The sequence below is a fragment of the Chelon labrosus genome (genome assembly GCF_963514085.1).
Source record: "Chelon labrosus genome assembly, chromosome: 18".
Classification (NCBI taxonomy): domain Eukaryota; kingdom Metazoa; phylum Chordata; class Actinopteri; order Mugiliformes; family Mugilidae; genus Chelon; species Chelon labrosus.
This window is the reverse complement of record NC_140351.1, coordinates 2663068-2671213: the sequence shown is the minus strand read 5'-3', so window position 1 is coordinate 2671213 and position 8146 is coordinate 2663068.

Here is an 8146-nt window from a genome sequence, read left to right as displayed (position 1 = left end):
CTCATCCTTCAACCTTGTTCTTGGGACAAGCACTCGGTTATAGGACATAAGAGTGATGAAGCTGTGATTTGTAGGTAAAAACTAAAATATTTAAATCAGTTAATCAATAGAGGGGGATGCCACAGGAAAAGAAACTCTGCTACAGTTTTCCTCTTTCTCTCTCGTAAATTAGCTTCACTTGGTTGATATGCCTGAGAACTTTTAAAAATATTAATCAGTTTTTATAGGAGTTTTTTGAGAGTGGACATTTTTGTCCTTAATGACTCAACAGGGTAATTACACAAAAACTAATAATGCATTCAAAGTCAATATTTTAGCTAATGTTGGTCATATCCAAGACTGATTTGGAAAAAGAAAAAAAAAAAATGCCCCACCCCCCAAATATTACTTTTATGGATAATAATTTATTTTTTTGTGTGTTTTGTAAATGACAACAGTGACTTTAAGTAAGCGAGCTGGCATTTAAAGGGTTAAAATCCTCTAAACAATTAAATGTTTGGTAGTTTTGTTAAGTGGTTTAAGAGATTTATGCAGAAAAAAATATTAATCAGCTAAGTTTTTATAGCTGTTTATTGGAAGTGTATTTTTGTCCTTAATGACTCAGAGGGCAGTAAATTAAACTGATGCCTGAGGGTTCAGGTAACTGGTGTATCTGTAATACTCATACACCGACTAACAAATACACGACAAACCCGGGAGAAGTAAGCGGGACAGATCTGCTTTCCATCGGCTCTAAATTTGTCTTGTTTTGCGCAAATGCTTCTCAAATGTCCAGACATAATTTGATCCCTTTTACTTAAAAAGAATAAATGCTAATCTCTGTGTATCAATGATGTGTGCAATTTATTTTCCTGTCTGCGATAGAGAACGTCGGGCGTAGTGCCAGTCACAGTATCATCCTCAGCCTTTTTTCTGCAGCTTTCAGCTCCTTCACTTACCGAGTGCTTGATGAAGACAATGTGATGAGTGTATTGTGAATGAGACACTCAGACATTTTCTGTTTCTTCGGAGATTTTCAGTTCCAAAAACGAACACGTGCCAGAACGCAGCGAGGAACTGCATGACCTCTGTCTCAGGCCTCACTGCAGTGGCCACGAGATCATTTCGAATTGATTTTAAGAGGTTGCTCATCACGTCCAGACCACATGAGAGCCTGATTCAGCATACAGTGCATTATTGAACCATTAACACCTTTTATTCCCTTATATCAGCCGCTAAGCCTCCTGTCTCGGTTTCTAAACCCCTCTTAAGCATCATCTCAGGCAATTTCAGTTTGTGATGACGGCTGCACAGCTGGATCGCCTGTCAGCTAACCTTAACTACTCCGAACCAGCTTATTGTCTTGGAGTATGTGTCTGCACAGATAATGTGGTCAGGCTGCCCCAAACAGAGCAACAGAGCATAAGTTTCCCAGTGATTCTTCATTTTTTTCACACAGCCTACAGATCAATTCAACCATAATTCGGTTGGTAAGTACACTTCACATGGTTTCACTCCAGGTATGAGACATCCATCAACATACATCAGATCTCAGCTTATAAAATGAATATTGACTTTTGCTGCTGCTGCACAGCTTACTGTTGCAGGTTAATGGGGATTATAAAAATGTACAGAAAATCATTGTCCACAGAGGCGTGTGCAGGGCTTTGATGAATTATACATTTACAGTTTAGCTTCTGGCAAACGGTGTCAGTATAAATAATCTTCTTGCAATTATTTGTGCCTGCGACCATTCATTCAGCTCACAATTTCATTATGTGATCTCCTTTAAGAACGTTACAGTCCACTATCGTCGTGATTAATTGGGCCTCATCTAACAATCTAAAAGCTGACACACAAATCGAATGTGTTTATTGCTGAAGGACCGTCTTGTCTGAACGTCTGAGCAATGGCAAGAAAAGATTTAATATTCCAAAGATAGTCTGCGGGCTAATTAGATCGTTATACAGGCAAGGATCTCTAATGACGAACAGCCACAACAGAAATAGTCTAGAATGAAAATGTAACTTAAAACCCAGCCTGAGGCTACAGGTGATTCACCTCCTGCACCAGACTGTCTGTGAAACCAACACAAATAAATAAATAGGGAGCACTGAAACGTGTGAAAGAGGATTTATCAAGCACCACATGTCTAATAATCGTAACTAGATGCAGAAATGTGACAATAAAATAGTGGACAACTGTCAAATGAATCCCTACAGGATACTCTGGCGTACACCTTTAGAGGATACTCTTTATCCTTAACTCAATAAAAGTCATTCCCAAGTTCCTTCCAGTGCTCAAGTTGAATCTCTATTGAGCCGTTTTCTTTTCTAATCAGTTTCAAAACCATACCCTGGAGCAGGGGTGTCAAACTCACTTTACTTTGGGGGTTGGAAGTAACGACAACTCCAGACTTTTTCCATTTGTTTTAGTGCAAAGAAGAACAAGTAAATTAGGAGAATGTTTACATTTAATAAACTATCCTTTAAAAAAACATTACATGGTAAAATAAATGCAATTTGGGCACATTGCTGTCTGCTGTTTAGCCCTGGGTCCCATTGTTGTCTTCTGTCTGGAAAAATTGGAGTCTTCTATGTAATTTTCGCACTTTGCAAATTCATGCTGCGGGCCAGATTACACCCTCTGGCGGGTCGTTTTTGGCCCGTGGGCCGTGTTGGGCTTAAATATCAGGCTATAAACGACGCTAAATAAAGAGCCGCTCAGGAGCCGAAAGAGCCGGCTCTTCTTCGGGAGCTGTGACAAAAGAGCCGGCTCTCAGAAAAGAGCTGAACTTCCCATCACTGGTTGCTTCCTGTGTTTTCCCTCCTACGTCACCCTGTCTGTCTCGTACTCGTGTTTCTTTGTGTTCCTTAGTTTTCGTCTTGCTTTTTTATTAATTTGCGTTCTTGGATCACCCCACCTCTCAACTGCGGTGCCTTTAGTTTTTTTTTTTTTTTTTCTTTGTAATTTTCATTTAAATACATTTTGATTCCAACTCCTGCCTCGTCCCTCACCGGAAATCGTGACACTAATAATCACAATCAGATGCAGAAATGTGACAATAAAATGGTGGACAAATTAATCCCTGCAGGATACTCTCACACACTGTATCCTTGCATCCAAGTTCCTTGCATTGCTCAAGTTAAATCCCTTCAAATCCACACCCTGGAGAGCTTCTCCCTCGAGTAGCATGTTTTTCTTTATTCCTGTGTCACACTCATGCACATGAGTATGATTTAATATTAATCTCATATCTTATTTAGGGGACTGAGATGTTGAAGCATGATTATTAAATTCAAAAAGACAAGAAAGGAGGGATGTAAATTCTGATTCTGGATAGTTAAATCTAACTTTCCTTATGATCTATTGTAGTTTTTGTTTCTCAAAAAAAGAAAAACAACAAAACAACTGCATAATATGTAAAGTATCCTATTCATTATAAAACAAGAACATTAAAGTATTTATTAGAGCAAGTATGTACTTCCTGTGCTGCATGAATGTGAAATTAAATAATGAATAATAATGAATTCAAACTTCTAAGAAAAAACAGTTGTATCAGAAAAGAGGTGCCTTCAGTCAGGCGTTTTATTTTCTTTCTCTGTACAGCACTTTGGTCAGCTGTGGTTGTTTTTAAAGTGCTTAACAAATAAAATTGGATTGGATTGGATAACCACGGAGCCACAGGTTCAAGTATTATCCCCGTAGGAACATTTGGATGTGTTGTTAAAGATTTAAAATGTTAAAAGTAAAGTAACTTGACTTTGGAGCATCTCCATCCTGCAGTTATTGACGTTGCACATTTTATGGTTTATTCCTGGAATTTCAAGAAAAGTACACCGAGTAAGAATGAATCAGACTCTTCGTTCTTCCTCTTCCTGTTCCTTAAGTGCACCTGCAGTGAAAGAAAATGGACATTTTAATGGGGATACTTGTGTTTTTTTGTGTCTTTAAAGAACATTTTGTTTGGGTTTGTTTTTTTCAGGGTGCCAGGCTGAAATGTGAGAACACAACAACCTGTTGTTCTGTGTAATAACTGACACAAAATTAAAAAGAAATAAGTAAAAAGAAAGAGAATGAGCTTTCCTCAGGCTGGTTTGGGACCCCTACATTTCTGCCGGGACGATGATTCTGTCAAATCGGCATTTAAGGTCACAGGTTACCAACGGAAAAACAACAAAAACAAAACACTGGATCCGTGACTAATTCCAAACTCGGTTACGACTCCTTCAGCTCCTTCCTTCCTTAACAAGCCAATTTAAAAAAGAGCCCGGTTTATGAAGTCGTGGCAGGGCCGTTTGCTTCAGTCAGGCGCTGTCTGTAAATATGACTCATTTGTCTGGAGGCTGATTATGTCAGCGGTGCGCAGGAATTTGGAGATACCAAATAAAGTTAAACTGTAATGAGATTCACTGCGTTATAGCTGCAACAGAGAGCTCGTTATTTTTGAACTCCACCTTTTCTGCCCGCACGCTGGTGTTGACGTCTCTGTTGACAGCCTCTGGTATGGATGATTACTCCTAAAGTAAATGTCGTCTTTAAACTTAACTTAAACCGGTGATTCATATTTTGTTCCCGTTCAGGGAGCAACTCATTACAGTGTTGCATTAAACCTTGGTTTGGTTCGTGTTCACAGGGCAATCGAGACAAAGCAATTTCTGGCACGATCCGCAACGCTTGAAAACAGTTTTGTAATTGGTTATAATTTTGTGGGAAGAATTTGATTTCCGAAAATCAAGAAATAATCAAATCAAAAGTGGAGCATCAGCAGCAAGTGTGGGTACTGGCATTTGTTAAGGCTCTTTTAAGGTTCTGCAGGACGTAGACGCCGCAACCTACGTACGTAACCTACGCCGGTTAGGGTTACCTCGTCAGTCTGGCTCATTCTGTAACAACACCGCCCAAACACTACTCGGCGCTGTGTCTTTTTTACCAGTCGGGTTGATTTCTGTTTCTACTTCCTGCTTCACTTTCAACAATGGAAACTGAAACTTTCGCCAAAATTTCGCCGATGACGAGTCGTACAAATGTTTGTATCTCCAAACCTGTTCTGTTAACCTTTCCTCCATGTGCTCCATGTTCATTGATCCAAAATCAATTCAAAAATTGCGGAGATGGAGAAGCAGCCGGAAATCACAGCTCTTGCAGTCACATTTCTGGGGAGGTGCACGTCAGCTAGACCATTGTACCAGTGTGTAAATGTTCAGCTGGATCAAGCATCTATTCTAGGCATAGAAAACATTAACAGTAACATTATGGCCACCTTCCTATTATTGTGCAGGTCTCCCTTGTGGTGACTCATCAGAGAATGGACATGGGCCTTCTGAGGGTGTCCTGTGGTGTCTGGAAACAGGATGTTGTTAGTGGGGGGGGCCTTTGAGGGGAGGGGCCTCATCCAATGGCCATCATCCCACAGATACTTGATCAGTTTGGGATCTAGTGAATTTGGAGGCCAGGTCAACACCTTGTGCTGTTCTTCATGTTTTTTTTTTTTAGTTGTTCCTAAACTGTTTTTGTGTGTGTGCCTTTGCCATGGGGTGTCCCATTGCTAGGGGTGGGGGTGCCTGGTCTGGTCTAGGTGGGTGCTACATGTCTAAGAATCCTCCACACCAATGAATGCCAGGTCCAGTTGTGTACTCATTCAAAGACTCATCAGGTAACTACTTGGTTATATAATTCAGGTATAAATAAGGTGGTTGTATCGGTCCGTGGGTAACATGTGTTCACACTGCAAACGAACCTGCATTCAGGCTGAGACAACTCCCTCCAGTCGGGCTCAGTTAGGTTGATGTGAAGCGTGATAGCTGTGTTCACACCAGCCTGTACCAATCAGATCATCGACCAAGGTGTGAAAACACCCAGAGATTGACTGACGGCATTTATTTTATTTATTTTTCTTTCAAGTCAATTTGCGAAACAGATATTCAGATATTGTGCATAAGGACTGACCCCAAGTGTCTGTTATTATGTACAATTTACTTCATGACAAGCAAAAGAGAGTTGTCTCCTCTCCAGGTGCATATCTGACAAGGCTATTCTAACGACATATTCATTCGGGGGGGAGGGCCTAATATGTGGGGACGTGCTAACAGAGGATGATTATGGATTCCGCTGGATGAAAGTCAAGCAATTTGTGACTGTCAAAGATTCTATAGTGCAGATGGGCTTTACATGAGCCACGAGGAAGGCTATGATGAGGAAGTACTTAATGACATGAGGAGTGTCACACCAGTAATCAGTGAGCTGCTCCATGTTATGTCTGGATCTAGAGGCAACGTAACTTATACACATTTAGGCTAATATGTTTCATAGAAAGACAATAGTGGCAGAGTGGAGATAAATTGTCATTGATATAAAAGGGGACTTTGTTCAGCATTGCTTTGTTCAATAACAAGTTAATAAGGAGAGAAAATAAAGCGTCCTGGGCTTAGGTGTTGGCTAAAGCTCAGTTGGGAAACCAAGTTTATATACGAGATACATTTATACCGTCTCAGAGCTTCTTTTTTTTTTAATTCAAGTCCTGGTGTGTCCACAGAGTTGATCCTAAATTGTGAGTATGCATGATTTAAGAGCTGTTTTATGGAGCTGCATGAAGGACTAAGTACGATACAAGGAACTGAGCATAAAGTGCACATGTGCAAGCTGATGCAGACGATACGAAACAATGCAAACGAGAGACAGTGCAAAGACAAAACTGTCCCGCCAAAGGATCCACTGTGGCCTAATAGTGAGAAAATTACATTGAAAACATTTACCTCAATTTTTCTGTAAAAGTAACTGCTAATCCGTATTTTTAGCCAGAGTCGTGGACGTAACAACACAGACGCAGAACTAAACAACAGATGGAAGCAAAGCCCTGAAACTGCACTAATTTGTCTTAAAAAAATAAAATGAAAATCTGGTTGTTCTTAATATGTTTTGTGAAAGGATATCTCATTAAATGTGAATATTTTCATAATGTACTGTTATTTTAAACCATAAGGGTTCATTTTGGATTCATTATTGCTATTATTTATAGGTTACTATAGTATCATATTGCTGCTTCGACCAACCAGAGATCAGATCGGGTTGAATGTGGCCCCCTGAACTAAAATGAGTTGCTTCCTGCTGCATGACACACTAGAGACGGATGCATCTGAGGTGGAAGGTGGAATCAAATGACACGGATTAGTTGTATTCCCTTTGAGGACTGAATATGTTGATCGACGCTAACTGTTGTCTCCAGATCTAGCTAGCTGCTCCTGGTTCGTGCTGTCTGATGTTGACAGGAAGTTGTGAGTATGGGATGTTGTGGTCAAGAGGTCTCCTCCTGTGGCTGCTTATTTTCTTTTTACGCTGCTCTTGAGGGCTATTTCTCTTTCAATTCTCCTTTTGGTTGCTTCTACTGTTCTTGTCAGAGTAAAAATTGGCTTGTGATTGGCGCACGGCACTTACGTCCGCTGCACTTGTATGGGTTTCATGAATCCCATGCAGCATTTTTCTTATTGTCATCTTACTGAATAAGAACAAATACTGGAGAAAGCATTCATGCGCGAGGCCCAGTGCATGAGCGCAGTCTGAACGTATCCAGAGGACGGTCCTATGTTCAGTCCAGGAGCTGTTGTCTTGTCTTGGTAAAATAACACAAAGGTCAAAGGTCAAAGAGGGGTACAAGAGACTGAGCATAAAGTGCACGTGTGCAAGCTGATGCAGACAAACAGTACGAAACGGTGCAAACGGTGCAAGAACGAGAGACAGAACAAAGACAAACAACACAACACAGACAGTGGCCATAGGAAACAGCAGGCCCCACATGTGCTGTGACTTAAACGTAGAGAAAGACTTATTTGAACTCAGCAGCCAAACACTCCTCTTCCTTCAATGCCCCCTCACAAACTCCTGCTGCTTCAAACGTGAATGGCACAGTTTATTTTCCTGAACAGGTCAACGTACGTAGCGGTCAGCCGTAGACTGGCTCGCAGCAGGCATCTCAAACTCAGCAGAAATACCTGCAGAGGTCTTTCGGCACAAATGCTTGCTAGCTTTCCGATTCCCCAGAGAGGCTTGTGACAAACATGAAGTGTTTCATTAAGAAACTGAATTACAGGAGGAACTGAAAGTACTTTGCATACACCGTCCGCTACTCATCTGTTGAACGGTCGTGGTGCAGCCTGATTAAATTTCCTGA